A 19,853-nucleotide genomic window follows, 5' to 3' on the forward strand; every position below is an offset into this window, starting at 1 on the left:
TGTTGCCATATATTTGAATAAATGCGCATTATATTTTCCTATCATGCTGCTGCTCCTCTGGAACTATGGTTACTTTCTACATTAATAAGGCAAGCAGTGAAAATTCATGGTTGAAGGACAGCAGTGAACCCTCCATGGCATAATTAACATTTTAATGAGCAGTCAAGGCCTTTCCTGTTTTGGATCTCAACTTTGTGTCTCCTGAGTGGATCTCAATCTGTTGAGCTCAGAGGATGAGGTGATTCTGTCTTAGTGAGATTTTAAATAAAAGTAGATTACATTGGCCACTATTTCAGCTTGATATTGCCCTCTCTTTTGTTAGGAGAAAACTCACTCATATTTGAATGTGCCATGTCAGTGTCCAGCAACCAATTTTGAGCTCTAGTTTCCTTTTTAGTACATATAAAACATGTACCCACAACACTTACATTCCAAGAATGGCTAATTTTCAGTAACTGACTGACTAATTGCAAGTTCCCCTTATTTGTAAGGTGCAGTGGGCTAACTGCTACATGGGGACACAATAATTTGCAGAGGAAGCATTGGGTAATGCTTGTAATTTAATTATTTGCAAATCAAACTGCCTAATACACCAAAGGCACTAAACTTCTTCTTTGGTGACAAGTTTGAAGGTCATTAAAAAGCTATTTGTTTTGAGGTTTCAGAAAGTAAAGTACCTAAAAAATGTTCTAATGGATAGAAGAAACACTTTTATTCTCAGATAAAAATCTCTCAAAATATTAAAAACCAATCTCCTTATTTTCATTACTAGGGAAAAAAAATAAAAAACCTGTCATGAGAAAAATTCCTATGGGAAAGTTTCAAGTATCTTAAAAATGAAGCTTATAATAGGAAAGTCTTCTCTGTCATAATTAATATAGCATCACTAATATAAAAGTCTGGGCTTCTTCTCCCATCTTTATATCTCCTTTCTGACTGCTGCAAACCCATTACTATAATGTACATTATAGTATAGCACAATATATGTTATAGTATTATTCTTGTTACATAAAGGCTGCAGAATCTCAGGAAATTTTGACATTTATTTCTTGGTGACGAGAAAGCATAGCTCAAGTTATCTCTAAAGATGTGAGCATTAATAATCCACACAGATAGTGAGGTAGTTCAACCACTACTTTAAATTTTGCTTACTGATTCAGTCCTAAAAACCAAGGACATCATGCACATTTACCTATGAGTTACATAATCTTTTAGCAAAGTTGCATACTGCAGTTATGTTCATTGTATCCTTCAGTTATCATGTTTTTCTCTTAACCATAGTCAAGTATATAAAAAAGTTAAAATATAGATATGTCTGCCATAGTTAGTTGATAAATTTTATAAAGAATAGTTGTTACACGTTATCTGCCAGTGGTAAATTTCTTCTGAAGAAGAGGACTCCAAGTTCTTTAAAGAGAATCAGACAGGAACATAATGTTACACAATATAAATAACCTAGTTTTGTAGCCAACTAACTAGAATACATAGAAGACCCTAGGAAATAAGAAATTTTCCTATTACGGATAAATTTGAGAAGACTGGTGTAAAGACTGGGTATTCTTATAGTGGTATATAAAATTTATTTTGCACAATTCCCAACTTTGCAATTTTAACACAGAGAAACAAATTACCTATGCTCATACTTCTCTAATTCAGGCCATGGAATGTATCTTTAGTGTTCTAGAGTTTAACTGTGGCCATTCCCAGGGACAAACAGATTCAACAACAGCCCTAGAAAGAATAATAACTACATTCTGGAGCAGTAGTTTTATATTACTAAGGCAACTTCTGGACCTTTTAATACATGAGACAAATGCTGATAGAAATCCATGGCATCTCCAAGTGAAAGTAAGGATATTTCATGAACTAAGTGCTGCTGTGGAAAATATTGAAGAACTCAGTTGATGTTCAGAAAATCCATTGTGGATGACCCCACAAATCCTTACTGGCTCCAACTTCCAGTGAGTGCTACCTCTTTCCCCTTTCTGAGTTCTCTTCACCTACTTAGGCTCCTTTTTCTACCAGGCTTGCCAAACAAAGTCTTTATGGCAAAGTCAAGCACAAAAGAATAGGAAAAAGAGAACAAACTTGCTTTTGGAGTCTCCGGTCTATATCCTAGCAGTTCTGTGTGATTTCCTTTAGGTTCTGAGTACAGATATCCCTACAGTAACTCATTTATCCATATCCTTATGAATTATGTTTCTTTTCAAATCTTATATGACAGGACAGAAAAGACTATTGTTCACTGTTACTCAGCTGCTCTTTTCTCTTCCCCCTCTTCCCCAAGAGCCAAAGTAGATTGAAGTGATTCCTGTTTATAGTCTACATCAGAACATAAACTGTCTAGGGCTGAAGTTTATATAGAATCCTGACATGAATAGGGAAAATACTACTAATGGATTCTAAGATTGGACTGTTATTAAAATGAGTAGCTTTTTTTGTACCAGACTCAATCATGGCATTAAGGGATTCAAAATATTCAACTAGAAGTTCTTATCATATCAATAGAACAATGACTGCCTTGTTTTGCAATGTAAAGCTTAAATGACCTTGATCTTTTTACCACACAGAGATAAGGTTTTTATATGCCCACCCAAATATACTAATGTTAAATGCAAAAAGAAGTAACTCAAGACCATCTCCTGGATATTAGAGGATCTTTGTGTCACTTTGTAAGAGTCAGATACTCTGAACCAAATTTCCCATCACCTACATTATATTCTTTTCATTTATTTTTGTTTGCTTATTTATTTATTTATTTTTTTGGGGGAGAGACAGAAGGAGAGGGAAAGAGAGAATCTTAAGCAGGCTCCATGCTCAGTGCTAAGCCCAACAAGGGGTTTGATCTCACAACCCTGAGATCATGACCTGACTTCATGACCTGAGCTGAAAACAAAAGAGTTGGATGCTTAACTGACTAAATCACCCAGGTGCTCCTCATCTTTTTTATTTTTTTGTTTTTTTTTTTATTAAATACCTATCTAGCTCCAAAGGAATGAAGGTAGGGGAGGCTATAGCTACACTGCTCTTAATTTTACGAGATCTAAATCTTACTCTCAGATACACCTCAGGAATGATCCAAGGACAGAGAACTCTTCTACCTGGCAGCCAAGGGGACTGTGAAAAGAAGCAAATCGGGGTCTTTAATCATCTTAGCAGCACAAAGGAGAAAATATGCTAGAACCAAATCATCCATCTCCTGCGGCATCTTTCAGCCAAATCAAAGGCCCTGTGGGACCAGAGCTGAGATGTGCTGTAGCCCATGGGACAGTGGGTGACATACTGCTTCTTTCTCTTGTAGCCAAGCCACCTTGAACAAAACTGCATTCCTGCTGTCTCACACAGCCTTCCTTATCAGCCATGTTACTGAACTATAGATAATTTATGGCTGCAACACTCAGAAATAAGAGACAGGAAAAACAGATGCTCAGGGCTGGGTTTTGTCACTTTCCTGTGTGCTGCCTATTGCTTCATGAAAATCATTTTCCTCCTATACAGGTTTAATTGCAATCACTATACATAGGAGCTTTAAAGACCAGTCCTTATATTAGACCTGGTGTTCAGTGCAGTACTAATAAGCCTCCTCCCTTCTTTGTGACTACTGCCAGGCCTCCAGAGGGCTCATTTACTCTAATAGGACCACATGGTCACTATTGCCAGAGGAGTCTTTAGTGAAACTCCTTCTGGATGAGGCATCTACCCCACCCACTCAAGACTCAGAGAATCTGAGGATACACTCTTATAGTCATTAAGCTGGACTAGAAATAGTGGCTGAAAGGAGGCATGGGGTTACAAGTACCCTTACTGTTCCAGGAAATAGAATCATGCCCTTTAGTGTCTTTTCCTTTTTTCCCCAATAAACCCTGTTAAAAAAGAGACAACAGGCCCATAACAGAATAATTAGTGCTAAGAATATCTCCAAAGGAGACTTAATACCTAACTTAATTGCAAATTTAATCTCCTCTAGGAATGTAATCTTAACCAGTCAGTTTGGAATTTCCTGTTCAGCACTAGCAATGTAGTACAATTGACTGATCCTTCTTGTTCCCTAAAGAATGGTGACTTTGCCTGACAGAGTCTACTCTTTTCCTTGTCCCTCCATATTTTCTGTCTACAGAAGTATTCTAGATTGTATTGCTTCTCAGAGATCCTTTCTATTTGCTAAATGGGATGCTGCTTGATTCATAGATCATTGAATAAAGCCAACTTGATCTTTAAATTTAATCAGTTGAATTTTGTTTTTTAACTGCACCTTCATGGTTTCAGGACAAGATAGGCTACAAATGAAAGTAAGGCTGGCAGCTCTGTGCCCCCTTTCATCTCTAAACCCAAAGGCATTCAGTTCCTCTGTTGATTAAGAGCTGATATCACCCATTGAAGAGAATCATTTAAACATCAAGGCCAGTGGGATCTTTTGTCCCTTAATTCTTTTTTTTTTTTTTTTTTTTTTTTTAAGATTTATTTATTGTTTGAGAGAGAAAGAGACAGAAAGAGAGCCTGAGTGCACACACATGGTGGGGGAGAGATACAAGGAGAGGGAGAGAGAGAATCTCAAGCTGACTCTCTGCTGAATGTGGAACCCCCTGATGTAGAGCTTGATCTTATGATCCTGAGGTCATGACTTGAGTCTAAATCAAGTGTCAAATGCTTAACCAACTGAGCCACCCAGGCACCCACCTGTCCCTCAATTCTCATCACTGCTGCTCCACAAGTGACGGGTGGGCTCTTTCTAGTTATTCTGTTCAAGAAGATACTTTGTTCTGGGACTCCATAGGACTTTTCCAGGTCTATCTAGGCTACATTTCTGTTTCTACAGAACTGACACCCACAGGGTCTCATTTCATGTGCACTTGGAATGGCCTTGCTCAGAGACTCTAAATCCAAATGTTCTCTTTTCTCTAGTCTCTCACAGTAGATTCCATGATTATGGACTATTATTACTCAGTCCTAGTCTTACCATATTAATTGTACTGAGTGTTGGCTCAGCCTTACATATATTTGCACTCTCCTTTGTCTGGGTGGACAGTATCAGGAACACCCACAGATAATCTCAGCAAGGCCCTGTGGGTGACCCTTCCTTTAACAAGGTGTTAAAAGCCCTTCAAATTACTTAGCTTCTCAATAGGAACCCTGATCTTGAATCAGTCTTAAGCAAATTTTCTCACTAACTCTAGGTATTCAAATGCAAATGACCCCAGGCAGCAGTCTTTGGAGATGGAAAGCAGTTCTGTTTAGACCCATTAGAGCCTCTCAATCAAGCAAATTCTTTAGCTTAGGGCCTTCCATCCATCCTCTTAATAAAGTGCCTACAATTGTCAGGCATTTACTAGACTTTTAGGGAGAAGAAAAAGATACTCTGGGGGTGCTTGAGTGGCTCAATTGGTTAAGCGCCCAACTCTTGATTTTGGCTCAGGTCACAATCTCATGGTTGTGAGATTGAACCTGGCTTCACAGCATTACACTCAGCGGAGAGTCTTGCTGGAAATTCTCTCTCCTTCTCCCTCTCTACCCCTCTCCTCCCCAAATAAATAAATCTAAAAAAAAAAAAAAAAAAAATACCCTGATGCTGAACCACTATAATACTTAAACTAGGGTCAGTATTTAGCAGTAGCCTACAAATATGAACGGGGGAACACACATTTATTTAGATTATAGTCTCCTATGCCAATAGAAATTTTGAAAATAACCTTTGTGTTCTAGAAAGTAGTCGAGGCAGCTAAATCAGTTCAGATTTGAATTTATTGTAACAATCTAGGTCGAATGTAAAGAATTATAGAGTTGACAACATTTTGCTTGAGGATTATCAGGATTTAAGAGATGTATTTCATTGTGTGAAAGATACTCATACTTCTCCCCCTTGAACAAAAATGAGAGAATTTTGTTTTAATGGTGAGAGGTCTTTAAATAAGCCCTAAGAATATTACTATGAAAGAATAGATGAGACCACTACTAATGAGCCCTGGCAATTTTCCCCCTACTGCAGTCTTTAAAATGTTTCTAATAAGAATCATGGGAATAGGCTATATTAGTTTTCTTGTAGGTCTTTCAAATACCTTATTTAAGCAAAAAGCTTGAGTTCAGTTAATATATTCCTGAAAAGAAAATGTCTAACTTTTAAAAGCAGTAAACATTTCATAAGATGAAAAGTTTGAATGAAATATGTTTATATATATGTTTATGTTCCTTTTGTTACCCTTTTTTAAAGCTAGGACTAAGCAAAAAGGAAAATGGGAAGAATCATACTTTATTTGTCCTCTCTTTTTTAACATTTTGAAATAATTTTAGACATAAAAATGCTGCAAAATAGTACACAGAATTCCTGTATGCCTTTACCCATCTGTCCCCAATATGTTAATCTGACATAACTACAGTATAATTAATCTAAATAATGAAATTAACATTAGCATTTACTATTAACTAATCCATAAACCATATTTGAAATTCACCAACTGTACCTCTAATTCCCTTTTGTGATCCAGCATCCTGCAATGCAATTAGTTGTCAAGTTCCCTCAGTCTTCAATTTGGGACAGTTGTTATTTTTCATGATCTTGGCTACTGTGAAAAATGCTGACCACTTAATTTGTAAAATGGCCCTCAATTTAAGTGTGTGCTCATTTTCTTAAGTATAAATTGAGGTTATGTATTTTTGACAGGAATGTAACAGAAGTGATGTTTTGCCCTTCTTGGTACATCATATCAGGAGATACATGATACACTTATTCCTGATGATGTTGACTGATCACTTGGTTAGGGGACATCTGCTATATTTCCCCAATTCTTCCATTTGTAAATAAATATGTTTTGGGGAAATGTATTTTCTTCTAAGATATGCACTCTTTCAGAAATTAAGACCTAGATGATATTTTGGGTGCCCTCTTCTAGGGATAGAAACTATCTCATTTCCTTCTAGACACCAGTATGCTTTAAAATCACCTCCTGAGATCCCTGGGTAGCTCAGTGGTGTAGCGCCTGCCTTTGGCCCAGGGTAGAATCCTGGAGTCCCAAGATCAAGTCCCACATTGGGCTCCTTGCATGGAGCCTGCTTCTCCCTCTGTCTATGTATCTGCCTCTCTCTCTCTGTGTCTCTCATGAATAAATAAATAAAATCTTTAAAAAAAATAAAGTCACCTACTGATGGCTCCTCTGGAGAGTGCTCATCTTAATTTTAAAAGTTAGCAGAAAAACAAAAAACAAAAAACAAAACAAAACAAAACTTAGATTTGAGGAGTCAAGTCCATATAGCTAATGTCACTAGTACGGTCGCTGGTTGTTACTTTTTAGGTTGATCTTTGCCAGAATTTCCTTCCACAAATACAGTTGAGCTCTTAGATATAATGCTTTGCCCAGTAATATAAAGGCAATCTCTTTTGCTTAGCAGAAAAATAAAATGGATCTGAATCATCAGGAAGAGAGGATGTTTTAACTCAGTACCCTAGTCAAGTAGCACTGACTGTAGTATTTAATAGGGCTCTTGACAACCCCTATCAGGTCCCATATCTGGTCATTTATTATTAAGCTGATGTGCCAGTATAATATCACTCCCATTGACAACTGGAACAAAAAAGAGAAAGATTTTTAAATTCATCATACATATTCATGTCTCTATGTCTTTGTTAATGTTGTTCCTCCTGCTTTGTTGTCCTGCTGCATGGGATATTCTTCTTTCACTAGCTCAGGTCAACTACCATGTCCTCATTGAAACCTTCCTTGATATCACACCTCAGAGTTGCTGGGTGTTCTAGCTCTGTGTTCTGACAGTATTCTTTATACTTGCTTAGAGCAAATAGCATACTATACAGTGGTTGATTATGGGGGGCAGGGTTCTTGCACCCCTACTCAGTTTTCAGGTCCTCAACATCAAAGACTACATTATTCTACTTGGAACCACCATATGTAGCTTTGAACATATAGACTGGTAAATGTTGAGCAAATGAACTACAAACTTCAAAAATATTAAAACAGTAAAGGCTGTATTATATTCTACTGATCTATTTATTGATCCATCTATCTATCCAATCTTGCTTTACTTTTATCGTTATAGAAAGATTTATTTTTTTTTAATTTTTTAAAAATTTTTATTTATTTATGATAGTCACACACACAGAGAGAGAGAGGCAGAGACACAGGCAGAGGGAGAAGCAGGCTCCATGCACTGGGAGCCCGATGTGAGATTCGATCCCGGGTCTCCAAGATCGCGCCCCGGGCCAAAGGCAGACACCAAACCGCTGTACCACCCAGGGATCCCGTATAGAAAGATTTAAAGTGACATTTAAATATATATAATATATATAATAAGAGATAAAATGTTAAACAAAAATAGATGTGAAAAAATGAGGCAGGGGGCACCTGGGTGGCTCAGTGTTTAAGCATCTGCATTTGACAAAGGGTCATGGGATCAAGTCCTGCATCAGGCTCCATGCAAGAAGCCTGCTTCTCCCTTTGCCTCTCTCTGTGTCACATGAATAAATAAAATCTTTAAAAAAAAAAGAAAGAAAAAGTGAGGCAGGAAGGAAGAGCCAGGATTGTATCAAGCAAAGTACATGTTATAATGTCTTTCATTTTTGCTAGGGATGGGATCTAAATTAAGCCTTATATTAATATGGAAAAAAAAATTCCTAAACTGTCATTAAAACCAAGGGACCATGCTGTGTAGCCACTAAATGTTGTGCATGATGATTCCTTTACCTAAAAACAAATATATGATAAATATTAATTCCTAAAAACAAACACAGCAATAACCCTAATTCATGAAAAAGTATTTAGTGATTGCCTGGCAAGGTTTATTAAAGCAATGCACATGTACCTCTCACTCACATTTATGATTTTGAAACAAAGTTCCTTGGAAACCAGGGCATGTTACCCATAAGGTAAATGCAGTGTGAAAGTTAAGAGTAAAGCAACTCTGTTGGACTTTTCTCATTCCTAGAATTAATAAATATACAGGGAAGAAAATTATGCCCACTTGAAAGCTTTTTTGAGGGGGAATGAGAGAGTGAGACATGAATAGCTGAATTTGTTCATGTACGTACACTTTAATTTTGTGCTAAGTATTTACATTCACTACCAAAAAATACAAAGTGACTTCTCTGTGAAATGAAGACCTTATCTATCACTTTTACCCCCTTGAGGATCTCATTAAATTGGTGGGTCAAACGGAAACATTATTTGATCATATTACAGAAACACTTTTGTCAGGCTATGCATTAGCTTTATTACACAAGATAATATCATTTTTCCTCTCACTGCTTTATTAATTTAAAACTAAAATAATGTCTGCTACCTCCCATCACCTATCTACTTCTGCAAAGAGGCAGCTCAGGCCCACAGATCAACAAGAAAGTTCTAAAATCAGCAGGACGAAAAACTGATTCAGACTTGCTGATAAAGGTTACACTCAAAGACCTTTAATCAAACACTACCCATTCTTCTTTTCTAACACATTAAATTTTCTTATCAAACCAGTAGTTTCATTGTATGCAATGGGATTAGAAAGGGGAATACTTAGCCAATTAAATATTTCAAATATTCTGCCCACCAAATCAAGGAAGGAGCAGTACAGTCAGGGAGTACAATTTTATGAATGTTCATTAGTCTGGAAGAATAAAAGAAAAAAGGGCATATTTCAGTTTCTACTGGAGTGTGTTTTTTTCCTTTAAAATAAAACTTTTATGGAAAAAATACGACAGATAGTCACCTCTAGCCTTAAAATTCATTTTGAAATGTTGCAAATTAGCTCTCTTGTTAGGTCACCTTTTGAAAAATTCAGTATTCCACATAAGATGGGAACTCAAAATAGTGTGTCTGAATTACTCTTAAATGTAAAGCCTTGGGCTTCTCCCACTTCAGGCTAAATAAACTCTTGCTCTCACTTTAATTTTTTAAATGTAGCTGCATGTGATATTTTCATCAATTCAGCAAAGATAATTAAAAGACATTATTGGAAAAGGCCATCACCAAGCATATTTCCCAGGCAAATAAGCAACAAGTAGAATGAATTTTGATGCTTTTGCAGATACTTTATTATTGTAAGTGTTATTATAATTGTATTTGATTTCTTGCAAATTCTCTATGTCAATACTGGAAATTAATTGTACTCCTATGTTAGGACTTACAGGGGTCAGAAAATATAAAACTTCAGAATTGAGAGTGGATAGGTGTTGCAAAGAATAATATATGAGGTGGAGAGTAGAAAGCATTGTTACTGGAGAGATGGCCAGGGGCCAGTTACTAAAGGAATATAAAGGCTGCATTTTTAAGACTGGTCTTTATATTGTAGATGAGGACAATATTGAAAGGTTTTAAAGGACAATGATCTGACTTCTACTGACTCCAATAATTGGTAACAGGGGTGCAATCTCAGTGTAGCTGTGAGTAACATAAAGGAATGAAGAGAATAAAGTAAAAGGAAGAAATTTAAAAAAGACAAGAGAAAGGGTTCTGCCACTTTTTTTTTTAACCCTAAAGCCAAGGTCTTGACAATGATTTTTTTTTGCTAATGAATGACGTAGATAACAAATGTAGTGGCTCAAATGATAATGACAATAAAATATGGCAATAATTATCTAATGTACTAGACAATGGGTTTGTATTTTGCAGGATTAAGATGTGTTCTAAAACTGTTTTCACAACCTCTTTGCATAATACTGTCCTAATTTCACAAGTAGCTTTTTATTAAATATCTGTATTATTACCTGGAGCTCTTTTTCAGGCATCTGTACTATATCCTTTAGTGGTTGTGATCAATATGTTATGTGACTATGATTACTATCTGTCATAGTGTTAATTTTCACATAATATTTGCTGTTATAATTATGCACTAGCAGCTGGGAAGACTAATTTATTACTTGGCTATTATCATTGAAGGTCATGTAACTCCAAAATCCTGTTAAAGCATTTGATCACATTTTGCATGTTCTGCCAGAGAAAGGCTTTCTTCTGGCAACTCCTCAGACTTCTGTGGACTTTATCACTTTTTTAACCAGTGAAGCTGAAGCAAGTAGGTACTTATTTCTAGTGACTGCCAATAAAGAATCTGATTGCTTAAATGCCCTCTGTTCTCATACTCAGCTTTTCTTAATTAGGTAGTTGAAAGAGATGGTGTTTATAAAAATTAAGCTATGTGCATACTCAACCATCAAATATTAGTTGGAGACTTAGTTCTAAATATTACTTGAAATCCAAAGTAGTAAACTTTATTGTATTATTCAGGTATACAGAAGAATACTTCAATTCCACCTATGAGAAGGTCTATTAATATTGCAGATATAAATTGTGGCTTATAGGGTGATTTTGAGACAAGCAGGAGAGTTTATCTACCCATCTAAGTATAAAGTGGAATGGAAAGCATAGATTGGAATGTTACAGAATGTATGATAAGTGGGATAATGTAACTGATAAAGCATTCATATCTTAGATGCAAAAGAAAATAGGATCCATTTCAGCATGTGAAAAAGTATAGAAGTTTTTGGAATTTATCACAGATCTCTCAGAAAACTTCAGTTAGACATTAGTACTATCTCAGAATTATTCTTAATATTAAAAAGCAAAATGGGAACCTAAAACATCAATTTAATGAGGCAATCTGTCTATCAATATTAGAATATTTGTAACTAGGGGCACCTGGGTAGCTCAGTCAGTTAAGGGCCCTACTCTTGGTTTAGGTTCAGGTTGTGATCTCAGCATCCTGTGATTGAGCCTCAAGGAGCAGCACAGGGTTCCTCTCAGGAGGGATTCTGCTTCCCCCCATCCCTATACCTCTGCCCCATCCCCTGCTTGGCAGTCTTTTTCTCTCTCTCCAAACTAAATAAGTAAATCTTTAAAAAACAATATTTATAACTAAAACACAGCCTCACTAAACACTTGTGAATTAACAGAAGCAGTATCTCCCCAAGATAAACCCAAGTTCAACTTCTTATACACAGAACACTCATAAAGGACTACAAAACACACTGGCAGACCAAGCTGACAAGAAAGAATCATGTGCCACTGGAATACTTTGAATATAATTCAAAAGACAAAGAGCTCTATAGCAGAACTCAGCTTTTGACCCAGATAAGATTTTTGAGAGTAATGGTAATGCCATATTACTAGACCCTTATTTGTGTAATTTTTTTGTTATTTGTGTATTTTTTAATCACAAAGGGTAAATAATAAAAGACATTGGTGTTTGATGAAATGACAGGTTGGACTGGAGAGGGGTGGGAATATTCTGAAGGTGATTGAAGTAATCTATTCAGGGAAAGAGTAGAATCCAAGTAGGAACTCCAGTATACAAAAGCTCCTGTGGAAGGAGAGACATATCATAAAATAGATGAAAGTGTCTGCTCCTGATTTTTTTATGGTAAGCTCCACATGCAGTGGAGGGCTCAAACCCACAACCCAAAGATCAAGACCCAAGTTGAAATCAAGAGTCAGAGGCTTATCCTAATGAGCCACCCAGGCACCCCTACTCCTGATACTTTAAATCAATAAATGATAACTATAGAAGAGCAGGTAGCCCAAAACAGAATTTCAGGAGTTGGTCATTTTTAGAAGTTAGGAAACAAACAAACAAAACAAAATTGGATGAATAAGATAAAATGAGAGGGATGGAGAAGTCAGAGAAAAAAATGTACAAGGCAAGAAAAATACACACAAAAGGAGGAGGGTGGGAATAATGGTAGAGTAGGCAGTCAATAGTGCCAAATATTACAGAGAGAGGTGGTCCAGAAACAAACATCTGAGACAAGGTCCTGGAAACTCTAAGGAACCGGAGGAAGAAGCTACATCAAGCCAGAGCGGAAAGCATGAAGACGCAGCAACTGTAAACCACTGTGAAGATATTTTAGTAAAGAACTTCAAGAAATGAAGTATTAGTTCAAGAGAACCAGAAAAATACTGTAAAATAAAGGAGAAATAATGATGGTGATTATTTGCTGTTTACTTCTTCAAAGGGAAAGGACCTGGTTGGAAATGCTTGAAGAAAGAGAGAAAACAAAGTAATATGTGGGACAAGGTCCTAGGAGGACAAAGACAGAATAGAAAAGGAGTAGTGATTTCTGTGGTAAAGCTATGAAGTCGTATGTTCTGTGAATCACTTTTGTCATCTTACATTATTTAAATAAATGTATCTTTTTTGCATTTCTTTAGTGAACCAATAACCATAGCAAAATATGCTCTAAGTTTCCTTCTGAAACTGCATAATAGATTTCAGCTTTGGCTTAGAAAAAAACTTCTTTCATTTCTTTAATTTCTGACTGCTTTTAAAATTCCACTTTGCGGGTCTAGGAGTTGGCTTCTTCTAGTTTTCTGAAAACCACCTGCTTGCAGATCTCTGTTTTTGTCTGCAGCACAGTGGTGGTGTGTAGCTTGCTAAAGCCCTGTGGGTCTACAGGAAGTGCAGCGACAGAAACCTGCAGAGGCCTCACACATCTCCCAGCTGCTTTCCTAAGGTCATAATGGCCACTTACTTGTCTAACAATGCTTAGATTTCAGTTTTGAACAGAAACATACTAACTGTGGTCAGAATCTTCAGTCAAGTGAAAATTGCATGCTACATATAGACAATACCCTGTTGGTGGCCTAAACCTTGATTCTCAACATTTAGTCTCAGGTGTCATCAGGGTTTGTGCTAAGACCTTTGCTCCTTTCTAATTCACACGTCTCTCTTCAGTAATTTGATCTGTCAATGTGGGTTTAATTTCACTTGTATACTGATGACAACAGATTGATGTTATAAAATTAGCCATAATGTTCTCTCTGCCACATCTGTGCTATACGCTTGCCAAACTAATGTCAAGGATAGGGTATCTAGAGATTTTCTTCAAGTTATCATTATCAAAATTGCTGTTTTTATGAAATGCAAGCACATTGCATTTACCTTACCTTTTGGTTTCTCCCTCTCAGTTTCTTTAAACTTCATATTGTAAACCAACATCTTGAATAGGAGAATACTAGACCCCAAAAATCTTTTTGTATTTTTCTAATTAAAAATTCATTTGTGCTTTAAAAAGTATACATAAACCAGAAAACTGATGACACCAAGGTCCAGTAATCTAAATATAAAAACACTTTACTTCTGCTTCGGAAAACAAATGCCAGAACTATGTGCATTTTCATCTTAAGAAATTCTGTTTTGTTTATCAGTGAAGGCTCAAAAACTTTAATACCAAAAAATAACCCCATTTGATTAGGATTATAACAGTTTCAAAGGACATGTATATACATGATCACTTTTAACTCATATAGAAATCTTGCAGTGCAAGAGAGATGTTATTATTACCCTCATTTTGCAGCCAAGACCATGAAGAATACAGAGCTCAAATAACCTCCATAAGATCATCTGTAAATCAGGTAGCTGAGCTAAGGAGCTAGTCCAGGCATTTTGGATTTGGACCTCAAGATCTCTCTATAATTCCACATTACCTCCAAGCCATGTGTACTGCTTTTGAGAATGTTCATGGCTTCTATCATAGTAATGTTTTGTACTAAACAACTGTAAGATAAAACAGGATGTGTCTTTCTTCTCTTAGAGGCTAATCCAAACTTAGCTTTTAGAAACCTGTAGAAGTAATCTTGGTATGGCTGAATGTCAGGGAAAATTCTATCTTTCCTTGGGTACAATAAGAGAAGTTAATGTTTCTTGAATAATTATCACACACTTGGAACTCTATTAAGTGCTTGAAGTGAATTATCTCATTTAGTTTTCACAATAATATTATAAAGATTATTATTATTATCCCCATCTTACCAATGTGGAAACTATGGCCACAGCAATTTAACTTACCCAGCTGGCTTAAAGCAGCAGTCTTATTCCAGAGCCTGTGTAGTTAACCTCTGTGCATATTCCCTTTCAACTAAAATATCTGGAATGCAACTGATCTTTTGAGAAAGCTTTTCCCCTAGAACAGTAATGTAGCACCTACAGAAGTGTTGGCAGAGACGTGCTGAGCAATGAAAAAGAAAAGTGAGGGAAATAAAGTTTTCAGAGGAATAAGTCTATCCACTTTAGAGATATTTACTGCCACACCCATAGCTGTTGGGAAGGGCATCATCTTTCAACACATTTCATTTGACCTTCACTTGTACCCTTGGCCTGCCTTGGTGGCACCAAGTAATGATTTGTATTTGGTCACACATTCAGTTGCTCTATGGTTCTCATCATTTGCTCCAGCCCCTGAGCTAGATTCATATTAAGTGATCAGACTTTTTTTTTTTTTTTTTGATTTTGCTAGATGGTGTGAGTAGTATATATAAAATGATATCCTGGCACTTAATCAATTAATTGGTCCTAAGTAAATGTACTTGCAACACACGATATTTGGATATCACTGACTCACTCATTCATTCATTAATTCAGTGGATTCACAACATACTTAAAATAAAACTCAAAATCCTTCCAGATGACTGTAAGCCCTCATGGGATTTGGCCCTTGTTAATCACCCAGACTTATCTCTTACACCTTTCTCCTGTGCTCCCTTATTTCTATTTTTTCTGTTGAATATGCCAAATTTATTCCTGTTTCAGAGCCTTTGTAGCTGCTGCTACCTTTGCAGAAGGTACAATCCTCAGATGCTCAATTCATTCAGCTATCTCCTCAAAGCCCACTTCTTCTAAGAGTCCAAAATCCTTCCTCATCACCTTATCCAAAACGCCGTTCCACTACTCTCCTACTCTTCATCCTTTCATACTGCTTTTCCTTTATAACACTTATGGTAACTGCCTTTGTATACTTTCATTCCCATTTTTCTACTCTAGAATATAAACTCATGAGAGCAGGGGCTCTGTCAGACTCATTCATCTCTATTTCTCGTGTCCTGAATTGCAGGTGCTTGAGTGCCTAGTCTTTTCCAGGAAATCTAGACCTAGATTTTGAATCCTGGCTATAGACCTTTGCTGGGAACTTGGACAAGCCATAACCTTTGAACTGAAGGAGAGTATGCAGGGCAGGGCCTGACTCACGGGAATTGCTCCCAAGTATGAGGCTAGGGAAGTCTGCAGTTCTAGCAGGCCTTACAGGGAGGAAGAGTTGGGAATGTAATTATAAATAAAACTGACAAACTATGGCTCCCACAAAGTCCATATTCTGATGGGAAAGACTGATATAAAAATAATAATTATTTATTATAGCAGATGGCAATGAGTTAATAAACTGAATAGCTATAGTACATACCACTTTTAAGAGGTTCAGAAGCACAGAAGTAGAAAATACTATCCTACCTGAAGAACTTACAATTATTCATATACATACAAAAGAATTAAATGGCATGAAAAACCAAAGCAATGATTAGAGGTGTAAGGGTACTAGGGAATCAAAGGAGGTAATTTTTTTTTAAGATTTTATTTATTAAAAAAAAAAAAAAAAAAGATTTTATTTATTTATTCATGAGAGACAGAGAAAGGGAGAGAGAGAGAGAGAGAGAGAGAGAGAGAGAGACAGAGGGAGAAGCAGGCTCCCTAAAAGGACCCCGATACGGGACTCCATCCCAGACCTCAGGATCCCGCCATGAGCCAAAGGCAGACACTCAAAAGCTGAGCCACCCAAGTATCCCGAAAGGAGGTAAGTTTTGAATTGAATAAGGGAAGATGGGGTGGATGGATGTGTACAAAAGGGGAGAAAGCTTTATTCACTTGAGATTAAATCTTTGTCAAAGTACTTTATGAACCATTTTTTATTTCAAACTATCTTATTTCCTCCCAGCCTTTAAACTGTCTAGCCCCTTACCTTTGGTTGACATTATACTCACATCAATAAAACAGTTACACTTGATACGATATGTAATATGAAGGTTTAATTTACACCTGACTCCAAGCTTTTTCTGTGCCTTAGTTGTGAAAAATTAATTAGATGACAGAGGGGGCCAGGAGTTCCATACTTAGAACAGGTGAGTGGAAATATAAAGTTTTAATAGTCAGTGGAGATTTAACTTGAGTACCTGATATGCCTTATTTATTCATTTCTCATGAAATAGCATGCTCAAGGATATATATGTATTTGCATACATTTTCTTATTTTGAAGTCTTGAAATGAGTCAATATTTTGAGTTTTTCATTTAAATATGTAAGTGGGTAACTGAAGTGTAGAAAAATAATCTTTAGAATAGTGACCATAAGAACGTAGATCTATGTTAAGTATTCTTTCCATACACAAAGATATAATAAATAAGGGTGGGAGGAAAATTCTGCAGATGACAGATATGTTTATGGCCTAGATTATAATGATGATAGGTTTATACTAACCTCCAAATGCATCAAGTTGTATGACAGACACCTCAATAAAGTAGTTTTAAAAAAGAGTGTGTTGCTTTCAAAATTCAGACCAAACATAAATCTACTTACTTAAAATAATGTACATGTAGGCAACATTATAAACAAATACCATATGTAAAATACATTAAACAATAAAAATGCTAAAATATTTTTGATTTGAGAAAACGACAAACTACCTGAATATTAACATGACCGAATATGAAAACAGAATATTAAGTTGAACGGTGAAAGTTCAATGCAAACTAACATCTGCTAGCAGGATTTTTATCTTTAATCTCTGTCTTGCACTCAAGGAACATCACTGTAGATAGTATTACTATTAATAACATAATGATAAACTCTATTAGACACACACATATACATGTACACATATGGTTGACAGAGTGCAAAATGTAATTATTTCTAGTTCTCACAATGACCCGGCAGGATGGTGGTATTATTTCCATGTTGCAAAGGAGATATTGAAGCCCTGAGAGGTAAAGTAACCTGCCTGCAATCATGCATCCAAATTCAGATCTGTCTGACCCAAAAGATTTTGCCTCATCCACTATGCCTCACTGCTTTTTGTTAGATGTGAAACAACCCTTTTGTGATAAACCAAAGAATTGTCTCCCCCCCCACCCTTTTTAATAGTAAAGGGCAGAGGGATAGCTTCTGTAAGAGCAAAAATGTATGAAAGAATTTTGCTTGTGGCAAAGAATTCCTCATGATTGGTATGTAGAAAAGAGTCTTCTATGCCAGAATAGCAGGACTGGTTTTTATTGTATACAGGAAGTTGTTATTGAACAATTTTGAGCCAGAAAGTGATAAGATCAGAGACTGGATTATAGAGGTACATTAAGTCTGAAGGCAAGAGACCAATCAGTAACAGCTCCTCATATGGCTATACTGGGGATTATATGTGTCCATTTTTCTGAAGTACTTAGAACAGAGCTTGGTGTATAAAGAGTTGTGCAAGAATTAAACAATCAAGCCCTTGGTATTTTAACTATCCACTAGAGAAGCTCTCTTATCCTAATGCATGTTACGTTCTTTTTTCTCTAGGGATACATCCAGACATATAAAAAATAGCATGTCGACCTTCTGTAAACACATACTTTAATTAACTAATTAATTTTTTATTGAGGTATAATTGACATAAAATCATTTTAGTTTCAGATGTACAACATAATTATTTGTTATTTGTATGTATAGATTGTGAAACTGATGTAGGAACGAGTTGGGGTAGGTAGGGAAAGATAAGGGAAAGGCCCAGAGTCCGGCTCCTACCCATCCCAAGAAAACAGAGATAAGACAGTAAAAACAAAAAATAAACCAGGCTCCCTAGCTCCAAAATGTTAGGGAGTATCCCCCTTTAATGGCTACTAAGTAATCAGAGAAACTCACCAGATCACAAAGAAATATGTCATTAAGGTGTCATCAATAGTCCCTGCTCAAACCAAGATGGCACAAGAATCTCAAGGCCATGAGCTACCTGACTAGGCTCACAGAAATCCCAGATGTAGAAAAATATTATGGAGGAGATATTAACCTGCGAGAAGGGAACACCTTGTTTGGGTTCATGATATTTACAAAAACATCTTGTTTGTTATCATGATAGTTACAAGTTCACCATGTTTGTTCTAAATATCCACTCTGATATTGACAAGAATACAGAATACCATAAATTGACAAGAAATTTACCAAGTTCCCTGGTCAGTTTCCTATAAAAGACAGACCATAAGAGCCCTCAGTGGCAACCCTGTCTGAACCCCTCTCACTGCTGAGAGCTTTCTCTGTATGTCTGCCTAATAAACTTCTATCACTTTGCTCACTCTCTATTATCCACAAGATTCATTCTTCGACTCTGTGAGACAAGAACCAAGCTCTCCTGTATCAAAATGACCAGGACAGTAAGTCTAATTAAATCTATTTTTATTTAATTTTTACATTTTTATTAATTTTTTTAAAAAGATTCTATTTATTCATAGACACAGAGAGTGGGGGGCAGCGACACAGGCAGAGGGAGAAGCATGCTTCATGCAGGGAGCCAGACATGGGACTTGATCCTGGGTCCCCAGGATCACACCCTGGGCTGCAGGTGGCGCTAAACCGCTGTGCCACCGGGGCTGCCCAAGGTTTTATTTTAAAGTTAAGTCTCCCTTTTTTTTTTTTTTAAGATTTTATTTATTTATGTATTTTATTTTTTTTTTTAATTTATTTTTTATTTTATTTTTTAAGAGAGAGAGCAAGCACACATGTGAGCGTGGGGAGGAGGAAAGGAGCATGAGAGACAACGTGAGCTGGAGGCAGAGCTCTATCCCAGAACTCAAAGATCACAACAGAAGCTAATACCAAGAGTCAGAGGCTCAACTTAATGAGCCACCTAGGTGCCCCAAATTAAGTCTCTCTTTTTAAATAAAAACAAAAGAAATTAACGACACCTTATTTGCTTTGCTCTTCCATTATGTAAATGTTATGGACTGATTCTTGACCTTCCAAATTAATATGTTAAAGTCACAAACCCCAGTATCTCAGAATATGATAAAGCCTTTAAAGAGATGATTAAGTTAAAATGAGGCCCTTTGGTTGGGGTCCTAATCCAATAGGACTGGTATATTTGT

At 36.4% G+C, this 19,853-nt stretch overlaps 1 protein-coding gene and 1 long non-coding RNA gene across 6 annotated transcripts in view; one reads left to right on the forward strand and one right to left on the reverse strand.

Moving 5' to 3' along the window:
- Positions 1-19,853, reverse strand: part of ADGRB3 (adhesion G protein-coupled receptor B3) — a 714,356-nt gene that overhangs the window by 170,671 nt on the left and 523,832 nt on the right. The gene's annotated exons all lie outside the window — the stretch shown is intronic.
- Positions 1,721-19,672, forward strand: LOC144317291 (uncharacterized). Its single transcript, XR_013383242.1, has 3 exons — positions 1,721-1,961; positions 19,082-19,142; positions 19,471-19,672. It is a non-coding gene; the product is annotated as an uncharacterized LOC144317291 (long non-coding RNA).

This window comes from Canis aureus, chromosome 7 (assembly GCF_053574225.1).
Source record: "Canis aureus isolate CA01 chromosome 7, VMU_Caureus_v.1.0, whole genome shotgun sequence".
NCBI classification, from domain to species: Eukaryota; Metazoa; Chordata; class Mammalia; order Carnivora; family Canidae; genus Canis; species Canis aureus.